Below are 14,276 nucleotides of genomic sequence, written 5' to 3'. Positions count from 1 at the left end.
TAGAATTCTATACTTTTAATTAATTCACGGGGCTTCCCTTCATGAATTTTTAATTACGCCCACCTTTGCTATAAAATAAACGCGTAGAATTTTATACTTCCTGATAACCTACACATATATTTCTCAATGAATCTTATATCTTTTGTGTATATTATATCTTTCCAAAAAACGGATTCCATCGGATCAATTCCTTTCTCCATTTCCTTTTTCTTTTTTCGGCAGTCGAACAGGATAAGTTTTGGGACAATTGATTAGGGAAGAATCACGGGACGATTGTTCGTCCCGTTGGGCACGCATAATGGATACGTTCTCGGGGAGGAGAACATCCACGTAAACGAGAGCAGAGAAGGGTAGTGGCGCTACTAACGAGGGCTAGAAACATCCTCCCTTCTTATGGTCGTTGGTTTCAGTGTCATTCACACGGCGCACGTCTTAACGTCATTTAACTCGACAAGGCTCTCGACGGTAAATCCGGTCGCGTGTTTTCTTTACTCTTGGTCTTCCCCCTCCTCCTCCACGACGAGTTCGCCGCTTCACAGCTATGAATGAGACGTGTAGCGAGCATTCATACCTGTTTACGTTTAAGAGCCACTTCTGGTGAACGCCGCGAGGCGCAAATTAGATCGTTGGAAAATTTTTCGAGTGCCTTGTTGGAGATATAATTGTATCGATCGGAACGAGAATGGGTTATACGCTTAACTCTACCTCGAATCTTTCGTCTCGTAGAAGTTTTAAGAGAAAAATTGGCAAATTAATAAATAACGATTCTCTATCTTTTTTTCGGCTAATTTCTGAGAAATATCCTGGAATAATCAAAGTTTTCATCTTGTTGTTGCAATCATGTACGAAATGATCGTTGGCAGAAATAAAAAGGACTTTTTATAATCGCTGTACGATTAGATTGGAATTGATGATTGACAAGAGTAAGAGAAAAGTAATACGAGATATGAATATGGATTGAAAAAAAAAAAAAAAAGGAAGAAGAAAGAAAAAGTGTATGAGTGGCAGCCGTCAGCTATTCAAAAGTGAAAGAAAAAAAAAGAAAAAAAAACAGGCAGGTTTGCATTTCAACCCTTTTGCTACCTTCGATATGAAACCTATAGCGGCGAATGTACTCTTTCTACGTAAGCTTAATGACAGAAACTTGTTACGTGGATGTGCAATGAACTCTGTAATAACGTATAATGAGACTTCTATTGACTTGTTACTATGTAATGGATCAAAGCAGTATTCATCCAAGAACTGAATACCAAAATGTTATACGCTTTGCTTTGTCGAGATACCGTATAGACCATATCAACTTGTTTACATCAATTATAAATCTTGATGAATATATTTCGATATACGAAACATTTTCAAAATTAACACATTTATATACATATATATATTAATTTTTAAACAAAGCTTCGACAAAAAATTATCGTATCGTTAGGAAGTAAAATTAGAAATAAAACGTGGTAAATTAAATGGAGCAAACAGAGATGAGGCGGGTTCGAATATAAAATGGCGGATTAACGATTCGCAAGTCTGGATCCGACCATGCAAGCCCCGTAAATCGGGTGTGCAATAACGATGGGAACCGTGAACGTGCCAGCCGGCAGACACGTCGGGAGTCGCATTAGAATCTCTTCCCCGTCTTTGCGTTCGTCTAGGACAACCGTAGCTTCCAATTATCTCGCGACACTACCCCTTTATTGCGTGCTCCCTCGTCGTTCATCCATGCGGTTCTCGCCGTTCCTAAACGAGCCGTCGTCCTTGATAAAAGAACGTCAACCATCGTGTCTCTGAGCGGCGTCATCCTTCTATCCTTCTTCTGCTTGCGGCTAATTTATCGTTGTATTTACAAGAACTCGTAATTTTTGAATATCGAAAAATTCTTCTTTGAAATTTTCGTTTGCGTTTTCATTTTCGCATTACAAAATTAATCGACGATCCCCAATTTTCATTATTTTCCACGTTAATTAATTCCAACAAAACGAAACATTTAATTCAATAACGATAAAAACAATAAAATCTTTCAAGTTAAGAACAATTTGACCGACGTTAGAAATCTCCATAACTTCAAACTGGACTGGACAATATGGACAATCAAGCTGGTTCACGGTAGGGTTGAAGCCAGCAACCCCCCCTCGGATTCGATGAGACGAGGTGCGGTCAAGACGTGATCGGCAGCCAAAAGGAGCTGCGACAGTTACCGTCTTTTGCCAGGCGTTACGGAAACCTAGATTAGTCATGGTAGAGTGGGTGAGGCGAAAAAGGTGAAGCCGACCGCCCTCCACCCCCTCCATTGAACTGGGGGGGGTTAAAGATCCGGAGGCCAGGTGTACGTAAGCGCACGGAGAAGAGGAGCCATCTTTCGATTCCGGGCACGATCGGTCACCTGAAGCGAATTGGACTTACGTCGTGCTTCGTTAGGATGGACCGCGAATTTTTAAAGTCATTACTGGCCACCTTCCTGGCTTGATATGATGATATTTCTTGGAATGAAGCTGGTTGCGCAACGGTGAAAATGTCCTTTCCCATAATTTCATCTTAAGAAGTATTTATTTATCGTAAAATTTATGCAATTGATATTAAATTGAACACCTATCATATTTTCACTTAAATATATCGTTCTTGTTTTCAATTCCTTCGATCATCTTTTGATCGTCGCGCTCGAAAAGAAAAGAAAAGAAAAGAGAAAGATTAACCGCTTTACAAAAAAAAATAAAGATAAAGAATAAAACAAGCAATATACGAAATAACAACGAGTAGTAAAACCGTACAACGATACTTACAATGACTTTGAACCGGTTTGAAAAGGCACTTAATTAATTTTGCAAAACGAAACGAGACGTTCAATCCCGCGTCCCCTTTCTCCCACTCGTTGTTATTTATTCATCGATGGCTCGGTGGTAGCGACAAGCTCCGCGTTACAAGATTTTCTACGCCCGCGACAATGAATTCCGTCGCGGCTCGCGAGAAGAGTAAAAAAAGAAAAAAGAAAAACGAATTAAAAAAAAGAGAAAAAAGAATAGAGAAAATGAAACGCACAAACGAATGAAAGGGAAAGAGAAAGAGAGAGAGAGAGAGAAAAGGATGGGAAAAAAGTAATAATAAACGTGGCGAAGGGGAAGAAAGAAATCACGCTTCGACGAGGTGGTAACCGGCGGTTACCTCGCAACACGAGAAAAGAAACGCGGCTTAAACGCTTAAGAGCGCGACGTGTAAACGTTAATTATCGTGGCTCGCACGCGAGGCAAGCGACGAGCAATAATTATTTTCGCAACGCGCCACGATTAATTCAAGTGGTTGCGGCGACTGTAGAGGGTGGCGGTGGACAAGCTTAGCACCCTGCCTGGCCTCGTACATAAAAGCGGAACGTAGTCACGAGCACTTGGCTTGAATATTACGTAGGCCATGCCTATGTGTACATCGTTTATGTATATACGTAGTCAGCTAGATTAGTAGACCTCCTTCCCTTGAATTTTCCACACAGTCTGCTTGTTTTTGGGCGTGTCGCGTTTTCAGTTGCTTACTTTCTCCCACCCGATCGTCGCTGTTGAAGACAACGAAAGGAAGATATCGAGACCGATTCGATTCTCGAAAATTCGAATCGTTATTGTTTCTTTTTAATTCGTTGTTAGAAGATCTGTTCGTATCTAGTCTTTTTAGAAAATAATATTTTCGCGCGTTTCTTTCTACTGCGAAATAAAACGATGTCACAAGCATAGAGATTCGAGTGTAATTTTTTTAAATAAAAATGAAACTAAAATATAATCTAATTTATCATTGAACGTTATCTAGCTTAAATATTTAAATATTTAGCTACGAATATTGTTTTTCTATTCTTTTCTCTCTCTCTCTCTCTGAATCAATCTGAATTAAAATCCTGTTAAATACTTTTAACGAAATCGTATCTCGGCCAATCGTATCTCGGCCTTGCGTTTATCTACCGCGCAAAAATTCAAAAACCATGTTCAGCTCCGCGCTTTCTTCCCTTCTCCTCTCCCCCTTTTTTTATCTTGAATATTCATATACAGCTAAATGGGATTTTTCTTCGCACGAAAGAAAAGAGAGAGAGAGAGAGAGAGAGGGTTTCTCTCGCGTGTACGTAAAACAAGCTTATATCGGTTTAATTTCTTAGCAAGAACAAGCCGCGGATAATCGCCGCGGCAGTCAGCCAGTAGAATTAACCCGTCAAGCGTCAGTCGTTGGTAAGGTAACGCGGTTCAGATAAGGCGGGATAGAAAAATGTTTCGCTATTTCTGCCGTGGCTAGGCAGAAACCCCTGTCCCCCCCGCCAGATGGTAAATGCGCACTCGTTGAAAATGCAACACGTAACTTGATAATTCTCGCCTCCCCCGTACGATTCAACCCCTTAACTCAACTTGGGGAGCAATGATTATTATTTACTCGTGCACACACGAGATGCGGCTATCAAGGGGAGAAATGACTCTCGTTTAGATACGCGTTTTATGGAAAAATTATCGAGTCACGTTCGTTGCGGTTGGGAAATTTAATTGATTCTCCTCTTCCTCCCCCGTGTTTCTTGCGGCGGATCGATGGAGGAACGATCCTGTGGTTATCACTGATATTCGATTTATACAAACATCTTACGAATATTTGTTCCATTATTTACACCCTGAATTTAATCTCCTCGAGATTATTAACAAAATAGACGTTGCTCTCCGAATAATTAAAAGGAGAAATTTAATTTTCTTCCCGAAAGCGTAACGAATTGAATCAGGCCGGGTGCACATTAAAATTCCGGTAAAGAAACGTGATTTCGAGACGACTCATTTTGTTCACACATCGGAGTCACATGCCAGATATTAGTTTCCACGACAGGACGGAACTATTCTCATTGCAAACTCGCGTTAGTAATGTTCTCTCGGTCACGTAGTCGTATACTTTGGCTTGTACGTACGTGAGTACAGCCTCGCTCACAAATTATTACAACTTGAATCATTTACGTACTACAATATCGCGACTATATTACGTTGCAACCGATACTCTCAATTATCCTAAATCACGATTCGACAAATTCCTTGATCATTGCTCCCCATTTCTATCTAAAAACCTACCTTTAATTTCTGCAATGTCAAAAAAAATATTCCATCGAATTCCCAATTTTTTAACTTATGAACGCGACGAACGAAAATTTCACTAAATATAAAAATTCGCGCGAAGAGTGTGCGCTCCGTAATTGGAAAAAAAAAAAAAAAAGAAAAATTTCGTTTTATGAAACCTTCGTATATATATATATATATATATCAGTCACGAAAAAGACTGTACCCCCTTATGGAAACGCAAGGTGGTTAGAAGGGTTGGTTGGTTTAAGGCGCGGTAAGACGGGTCGAGTTAAGGTTAGGCAGGGGATGTTTCCTCGCAATTACGCGAAGCTACATCCTCCCGTTGCTTTATAGACCGTCGGTTACCACCACCCTTTCTCCCCCTGGATTCCTCGGTTGCTTACGATCCGACAAATATCCTTAAGGACCATCCACGTGCGTTTCCGTTACGCGCGATTAAAACGGATATTAACGACCTCGCGGAATAGAATTCTCGTTTTCTGTCCATCCATATCCTTTCTAATTGTTCTCTATCGAATATTTGTCTTTGTTATGTATCACACACGAGTGGATAAAAGGATAACAAACGATGGTATCGAGTTTACCGATGATAGGTTTCCAATAATTTAATAGTAAAAATCGTTATCACTTTATTAAACACGAATCAAATTAAACGTATCCGATTGTTTCCTCCCTCCTTTCTTCACAATCAAGAGAAAAATAGAAAGTGAAAATAAACGACAGATAAAAATATATTATGATATAAGAATGTTTCGAGTTGTCCGAAACATTATCACCGAATCAAGATATATATTTCGAATGGAAACGTTTAAAATTTCCGAGCTGTCGACGTTATACCAGAAACGTTCAAAACCAAAACAGAGGTGTGCTCCAAGCGTAGCATATTACCAGGCTATCCGCGAATTCGTGTCACGTAACCTGATATTCGCGGCGCGGAATGCGCGATTAATTGATAATTCTAACCGGTTTACGAAACTCTCGCGGTGACGTCGCTCGTTCGCGAATTATATTACAACCACGTTCAATAATAGTTTTCGCGCTCGTGCCCCCTCCAAACCGAGACAATTAAATACAAATAACCACAGCTTACAAAAATTTTCCTCTTCTCCGTCCCTCCTTCATCCTTCAACCCCTCCAATATGAGCTACACAGATTCTTCACAGGCAGATACAAAATTTAATCGAAGATCGAATACAGTTGCTTTTAAATTTTAAAACGTTCTTCGTCTTCGAGCAATCCTGAATTTTCCTAAAGTTTTTACTAAACAGAGAAAGAAACGCTCTTACATTTCTTCTTCTCCCTCACGAACACTCTTCACCCTTCCACTTGTCAAGTCCCGATGGATGCCTCTGTTGCGCGCCATATTTCGCACACTCATATCTCTGGCTATCATTCCGTGCGATTAAACACAGACTCCCCCCCTGGAGAGTTTAAAGTTTCCATCGAGGAGGAGGGAGGGGGAGAGAGGATTTAGAGAAACGGGGTCGGGTATAACGGTCAAATTGGCGGGGTGGCGCGGACAATAGTCGAAGACTCACGGTTCGCCGGGCGCTAATATAAATGCAAATCGGCCTGTTACACACTTCTGAATGTCTCGTAAAACAAACTGGACCTGTGTGTGTCCAGGTCAGTTCGAGTTCTGGAAAGGAGGGGGTGGGAACGGCGGGTTTAATGATCGGGTTTTCGTCGATGTGATTCTGACAATCACTGTCGAAGGTAGTGTTTGCCGTGCACTGATGGCGCCGTGTAACGATGAAATGGTCATCGAGGGGAATTAGCATTACCGTGCGTGTTTGAGAGCGGCGCTTTTTTTCTTCCCCCGAACCCGCTTGTAGCGCGCTTGTTATGCACGGAGGGGGCAGAGGGAGAGGTTTAAATGCGCGAGATTGCCGCTCGTGTTGACCTTGGGCTTTATTAACAATCGTGCTCCAATAGTTGGAATAACTATGATGTAGAAAATCATGGGAGAAAGAGAGAATCGGTTCAAAGGGAAGGGCTTTTCGCATCCGATGCACCAGTTCGTGCAAGTAGTAAATATTTGTTAAAAAAAGTGTAAGAAAGAAACTACGATTTTCTCGATTCTCGAACGTTACTCCTACAAGAAATCAATCAAACTTCTCGACTAATTAAAAGATGAACGGAAACGACGCAATGGAAAAAATATATACCGTGGGAAGAAAGGAACGATCCCCATCGAAATCCCAAGAACGTTGAAAAATTCGTCGGTGTCGAAGTCTGTCTGGATTTTTGGGGAGGAAGAGGCATGTAACAGGTTTCGAGGGGATGGAAAGAAGAAGATGAGGAGGGGTGGAGAAGATGAGCTCGAGCCTACCGAAAACGAAACGAGATGGAAAAGTCTGAAACTCGGTGCTCGCGAGTCACACGCAGAAGGAAGATCCAGGATTCGTGGGAAAGAGGGTGTGGGGAGGGCTAGGAAAGAGCACCAGTTCTTAGAATTGTCTCTCACAATAAGAGGCTTGTCGGGCTAAAAAGAAAAGTTTACCGGTTAGGGGTGAAATTGTACGGGCCACGCGTCCGTGCAAGAATTTCCCTCGTCTCGTTCGGCATCCCCCTCCTCTCCCTCGTCCCTTTCCATACTTTAGTTTGTATAAACAAGCGGATTTCGAGCTTAAGCGAGATACGTCGAAAAAAGGGCCTCGTTTTTTTCGAGGAATTCGAAGGAAGGGGACCAAGGTGTCCACGCGAGTGACATCGTGAAACATTCTTCAAAGTTGGGAGAAAAGAAAAGGAAAGGAGAGATAAGAGGAGGAAGAGAAAGAAACGGTGAAAACTTTATTCCCATAGATTGGTCTGTAGATGGTATCGATTTATATTTATACGCGAATAAATCGCGTGGGAATGTCTATAACGAATCCAATAAAGAAACGTATTTACAAAAAAAAGAAATAACAACGATGATATAAGTTCGTAATCATTTCTATAATTGGGGGGAGAGGGAGATAAAAGACTCTTAATGAAACGAACTGCACGAGTCGAAGAGGAAAGGTGCCGCTATATAGCGGGCTGTTTGCGAAGGGCGAAGATTCAGAACTCTCTGCGAGGAAATCGTTAGCGAGGAAAACTTAGAAAAGAAACTTAGAAGACATGTTGGTCAAATAAAGCGGAACTTTCGCGGGCCGTTAAGTCCGTTACGCGGTGTCTGGCTCCCTAACGATGTTCCACGATTCTTTAGGAAGCAATAACAAGATATAGTTACCCCGTTCAAATCTTATCTGTATCAAACGTCCAGAACGTTCTCTTGTTACAAGATTCTTTCCAACTTCTCCCCTCCCTCCCTCGATAAACACTCGTGAAACGTATAATTCCTCCACTATATTGTCTTTTCCTTTTTTAACGTAAATGCGTTCGTGACTAATACTGATTCAGATTCCCAATCTCATCTTCCAAGTATCGTAATTTTAGTATAACCATTGTTAAACGTAAGTTGCAAATCTCTATTAAAATTTCTTAATACGTTACAGCGAAAACTGTGAATATAATAGTTTGAAGGAACGAAATAAAAAGGGAAAAGAAAGGAAAGAGAACGACGTAGGAAATTATAAATCCAGCCACTCCATTACTCGAAGCGCAATTAATGGACGGGGAGCATAGATCCTGGTAGCGTTCATTAGCGTTGGTTGATGTTCGTATTACCTTAAACGAGTGAACGTTAACTTCCCTTGAGAAGCGCTCACTGTTCAACCCGTTGTTTCGGGGGGAGATGATGGGGCCGGGGAATGCGACCGCGGGCCAACAATATACGCGAACGTATGCTCGGGAGGTCGGTCGGATAGGTTGGCGGCGAGATAGTAAACAGCAACGCCTTCCCCGGTTCACACTTGGCAACAAGACTTGCCAGGCGCGAGTCCTCAAGGGCGCAGTGCCTTCAGCTGCCCTTGCGGTTGACCGAACCCCCGTAAACCCCATAAATAATGACACGGTGGTCTCTGGTTCCCGTGCCAGCTGCGCCCTCCGCGCCTCCCTCCTTTTCAGTTTCCCTCTTCCTCGCCTTCTCCGTCCTTCCTCCTCCTCCTTTCTCTCTCCTTTGCTCTTCACGTTGATGCATAGCCATCGTTAAGCCCTCTCCCGCCGTTCTCGCTTCCCTCTTCTTCCCTCTCTTTTTTCTAATTCAATATTTAATCGCAAGAAACTGTTACTTTCCTTACGTTCCTCTTGCGCAAAGAGAAGAAGAAAGAAGGATTTATGGATGCATTAACGATAACGTCATCGATTCCAAGCGTTCGTTTCGTATCGTCGCGTTTCGAATTCGCACGATACATCTCCCGAGACGTTCCAAGCCATGAAAATACCGTTGCGAAAATACCGCGCGGCAACGATTAGTTTCTCGTTCATTTTCGAAAAGGCATTCAGTCACACGGGCGCGCACACGGGAACATTTTTCGCCGCATATGGCGGCGCGGTTTCGAGCAACACCTGCGCGGGCAATACGTTAATGTGTCAAATTGATGGACCCCTTCGTAATTAATAGAGGGAACTGAGAACCTGTGTGAGAGAGAGAGAGAGAAAGCGCGCGCGACACAGGGGGAGGAAAGGAGCGAGATTTGCAACGGTGGCGCGGACCGATTTAAAACTGGCGGCATAGTAGGCGGCCGCTAATTGATACGTGACCATTAATTACCGTGTCATTTCCGTCGAGCTATGTTGCGGCGTGCACACGTGCTTCTGACAAGAGTTCTACGCTCCCGTTTTCACGGGAGGGCGAGCGAAATGCGAGCAAGGTCGAAAAGAAAGGAGAGGAGGTAAGATTCCTCGTGTAAATTCTCGTCGTTTCCACTTGAAATCTCATTCAAAATGGATATTCCAAAGGGGATGATTGATGAATCAATTCGATCGGGAAATTAATTTGTACATATCTTAAATTTTACGCGCGTTCTTAACGAAATTTTCATTGTCCCTGTCGAATCGAGACAAACGTTTTCTCTGACGTTTCTTTTAACCTTGCTCGCACCCGGAAGATATATTATCGGCACGTATGTCGCTGTACTCAAGGTGAAACGATAATTCAATTTCGTAATCGAACGGCTGCACATTTGCATACGAATGCAAAGAGAAACGGTTTTGTTCATACAGCTGTACAAATTATCACATAATTTATACACATAAATATATCGCATAAATTATCAAATAAATTAAGAAAAGAAAAAAGATTAAGAATATCAAGAATTAAATATTAATCAGTTATTATTGCATTCGTTGTAAGAAGTTTACGAGATTCCCCTCTCTCGTTTCAATCTCTACATATTTTACGTTGGATTTTTAAGATTCTTCTCGTGTTGTCGAGACGAGAACGAAAGATCGAGGCAGAGTCTCGTTGTTATATTATAACAAGAACTCTTTTGCGATATTCGTAATTAATTTTTATTTTTCCTTGTTCGAAGGAGGGGAGAAAACCGTTTACTCGCTCTTTTGTCCGCTCCGTTGTCTTAACGGATATCCATGACGAGAAAAAAAGGACTTCGTTAAATATGGCCTTCTTGAAGATCCTTCCGACAGGTGGCAAATTTCTTCAGAAAAACCAATCTCGCCCACGGTTAATAGCTAATTTTTCTTCTAGAATTGCTATTTACGCCTTCTGATGTTGAGAAAACAGATTGTGTTTCTCGACTTATTAACTTTGAGTGCATTCATTTCTTTTTTTTTTTTCAGGAAGTTGAACAAGAAAAAATATTGAAAGTTAAATGGAAAAGGATATCGAAGAATGTAATTTTCCGAATAATATTTCATTTTTCTTCAATACGACGAGAATAAGATTATAAAACACGCTGGTAAAGATAATATTATATTTGTCCATATATATATGCATGATCCTGTATGATGAATTTTCTTCAAGGGAACGCTTGATAAATCGGTTATTATTGTCACCAGTTTATCATTGGTCTCGAGAGCTCAGAAGTCCTCGCTTAAAACTGTATTATACGATACTTCGTAAAGCGTTTCCGTTGTCTCGTGGAAGCATAGAATATTAAGCACGAGTAACGAAATACCGATTTCGTAAAGTTACATATTTTGCCCTCTCGAAGAAAAAAATCATTCTGGCGAAGAAGAAAATTATTTTACACCGGATCCCAGTATCTTCAGATGCATCCTTAGAAGCGGTATGATTCATCAATTGAGATTTTAACCGGGAATTGGATAAACAGAAGATTTCTAGGCGAAACGTCTCCGAGGCATTTCCGATCAAGATGCTGTTTCTCAAATCGAAGGCAATCACGGTACAGTCGCTGTATCAACGCCATTATTGCCGTAGAATATGATAAGCATAGCGGGTATCAGCTTGTGGGTAATGGTAATTACATAGCCTCGAGGCGGGAAGGGAGGTGGCAACAATACACCGTGCTCCGGGTGACGCAGAACTATTAGCTTCGAATCTGATACCCATAATTATATATCTCTCTCGAATTGTGCCTCCACTTGAAAACCATAATTGAAATTGCAAACGGGAAGAAGGAATATCTTCATCTCCAAGAATCGAATTTTTTTTAAGAAATTAAAACAGATTTAGCATTTTCTCTTGATGTGTCCTAAGAATCTTCGTATAATTTTTAGGATACGATATTCTCTTAAAAAAAAAAAAAAATTAACTGAATTTAACTTCTTCAAGAATCTACAAAATTTCACGAGTTCACGAGTTACGTAGCAACACATCATTTTTTTCGAAAATTTTGAAATATTCTCTTCTCATAATAAGACTCGTATCGAAGAAATTTTTTCACGATGAAAGATATTTTCTTTTTAAAGTATTCTTTCCCAAATCTTGGATGGAAGAAGGCCAGACATTGTCTACGGGACGCATTGAACTTTGGCGAAATTCGATCACGATAGATAACCGATTAGACAGGGTTGGAGGAGGGTTAAGTTTTCCTGTATCGGTCCAATTACTGGGGGAGAGAATTGCGGCAGAAGCCGTATCTGCCAGCTAAGAACATTTCCCGGTAACGCGATCCATATATCTTAATCCAGATTATTAATTAAATTTGCCGCATAAAGCTGTTTCGGCTGGCAAACTCGGGAATATATTACCCGGAATCAGTGAATTAATGTAGCCGCCAGCAGGTTGAGCGCGCGCAAATATTTTGTCCACGCGGATCAACCGCCCCCCCCGCCCGCGCTCACCTTGAAAATAAAACGCGACGCGAGATTTATTGCGAGGCACGGAATATATTTCACGGAATTGACATTATCTCTATGTCTCATTATAAAGCGTCGGTTTGAACGTTTCTATTTCTGTAAATCAAAGTTAATTCGCGTTGACGAGAGATATCGTCCCTCGTTAAAAAGGGAGGGGTTCGTCGGATCGATAGCATTATTTGTTTTAACGAAGTGATTTCCTTCTTTTTTCGCAAGAAAAAAAGAGATTAACTCGAAGGAGATTAGATTACAACATTCACCGTCCCTTTTGAGATTAAACGTTATCCGAAATTGAAATTAAACGCACGTGAGATTTTTCGCATGGAAATAAAAACGAAACTTCAAACATTTAACTCCATCCATATATCCGTCATAAATCGAACATTGTTCTTCTGAACAAATTCTCAAGGAGGAACATCAACCCACTATGCTCCAAGCAAATAAAACCTTTGCTTAAAAATCGGCATTTTCGAATTTATCGCTTTGCCCAACGCGATGAAAAGTCGGCGCGGCGATACAAAAACAGGAATCCATCCACGCGTCCCAATTCCATCCGCGGGGTTTTCGCGAACCGACGTTCGTTTAATCGTCGTCGAGCGACCCTCGATGACACGACACGAGTCAATAGGGACACGTCGCCGAGCAGAGAGTGGCGTGGGTGACATCGTGATCCGAGTTACAATTATCATAGGGATGGGGGAAGAATCCGGGCCGAGATGCGAATAACGAGGTTGCATTGATACGGCGGAGGCGATTTGTCGCAATATCGCGCGCGTAATAAAAATCCAGTCGCGCCCAACGACGTATGTACCTTTCACAGAGTTCTCTCTCTCTCTCTTCTATTCTTTATTTTTCCTGTTTTATTTTTTTTTTTTTCGAAGAGGCGTACCTTTACACGCGATGCGTACGTTGCATTACGGCCTCTTCAACGGCCGATTCAAAACGCGGAAATATTTATCCGCGCCGGCTGAATGCGCGCGGACGCGGATAGGCCAAACTCGTCTCGTAGCCTCGTCATCGGCCGAGCGTATTTATTTTTTATCGCGTGAATGGCGTAGTTTTGCTCGCTCGAATATAAATTGAATACTTAGAGGAAATAAAACGATATAAGTCAGGCACATTCAGTCGGATCGGATTTCTTTTTTTTTTTTTTTCCTCCACCTCCCGTGCACGATCGGCACACGGGCTATTGATTTCCTACGTGTTAAGCGTGTGCGTGCGGGGAATATGCATGAATCGGATTGGTTTCGGGAATTTCGAATGCTTAGGTCGGGAAGAAGGATTAATAACAGGCGGTTGGTTGTGCCTTTCGAAATGATCAGGCGAGAGGTTAAGCGGTTCGTGGCGTTTATTTCTATTTTTATTTTGTCCGAGTTGTTGCGAGATGCACGGGATGTAATTTCGTGAATTTCGTGGAAATTTATGAATGGAATCGAGCGTTGAATCGGAACGCAAAAGTCGATACGAGCGGTTTACACGATTTATTTAGATGAAATACGTTTTGAAGAAAGAACGGGGAAAATATCTCTACAACTTAAATTGATTTCTTTTCAAATATTCCGTACATTGTTCATTAACAAATCTTTCCACAAGTTCGTCCGCAAAAGATATTAATAATTTTGCGTAAAATTTTAAAAATATTTTCTTCCCGAGATTTCTTCGCAAGATATTTCATCCTATTTGGATAGAAGAAGAAGAAAAAAACACCCTTTATAAGCGTTAAATTTTTGAAAGTTTCGTGTAAAATTAAACAAAGTCTGCACTCTTTCAAAATAAATTTCTCTTAGGATTAGTCGGGCGCCTCTCCTCGGCCGTTTTCTAACAAGTTTACTCGTTTACTTAATTTTTTATTCCCCGCCTACACAGGAGCGTAGTAAGTACTACCACGCGAAATCGGATTTGACCGAAAGAGTTTCTTCATTAACTCGCGTTCGGATCGATAATGGAGAGGGCCCCATTTTCACGGAGGACGGATCGAAAATAACTACAACGAGCAATTAAACGAAATTCCGGACCCAGGGTTGATGAACGGGTGGATACCGAAGCGCGGCG

The 14,276-nt window shown here is 41.5% G+C and overlaps 2 long non-coding RNA genes across 2 annotated transcripts in view; one reads left to right on the top strand and one right to left on the bottom strand.

The window, feature by feature from the left end:
- Window positions 1–14,276, bottom strand: part of LOC107995019 (uncharacterized) — a 68,207-nt gene that overhangs the window by 49,615 nt on the left and 4,316 nt on the right. The gene's annotated exons all lie outside the window — the stretch shown is intronic.
- On the top strand, window positions 10,253–11,706 carry LOC133666929 (uncharacterized). Its single transcript, XR_009831832.1, has 3 exons — window positions 10,253–10,626; window positions 10,743–10,861; window positions 10,927–11,706. It is a non-coding gene; the product is annotated as an uncharacterized LOC133666929 (long non-coding RNA).

This window comes from Apis cerana, linkage group LG1 (assembly GCF_029169275.1).
Source record: "Apis cerana isolate GH-2021 linkage group LG1, AcerK_1.0, whole genome shotgun sequence".
Classification (NCBI taxonomy): Eukaryota; Metazoa; Arthropoda; class Insecta; order Hymenoptera; family Apidae; genus Apis; species Apis cerana.
The sequence above is the reverse complement of the archived record's forward strand: the minus strand, read 5'-3'. Positions and strand labels throughout refer to the sequence as shown.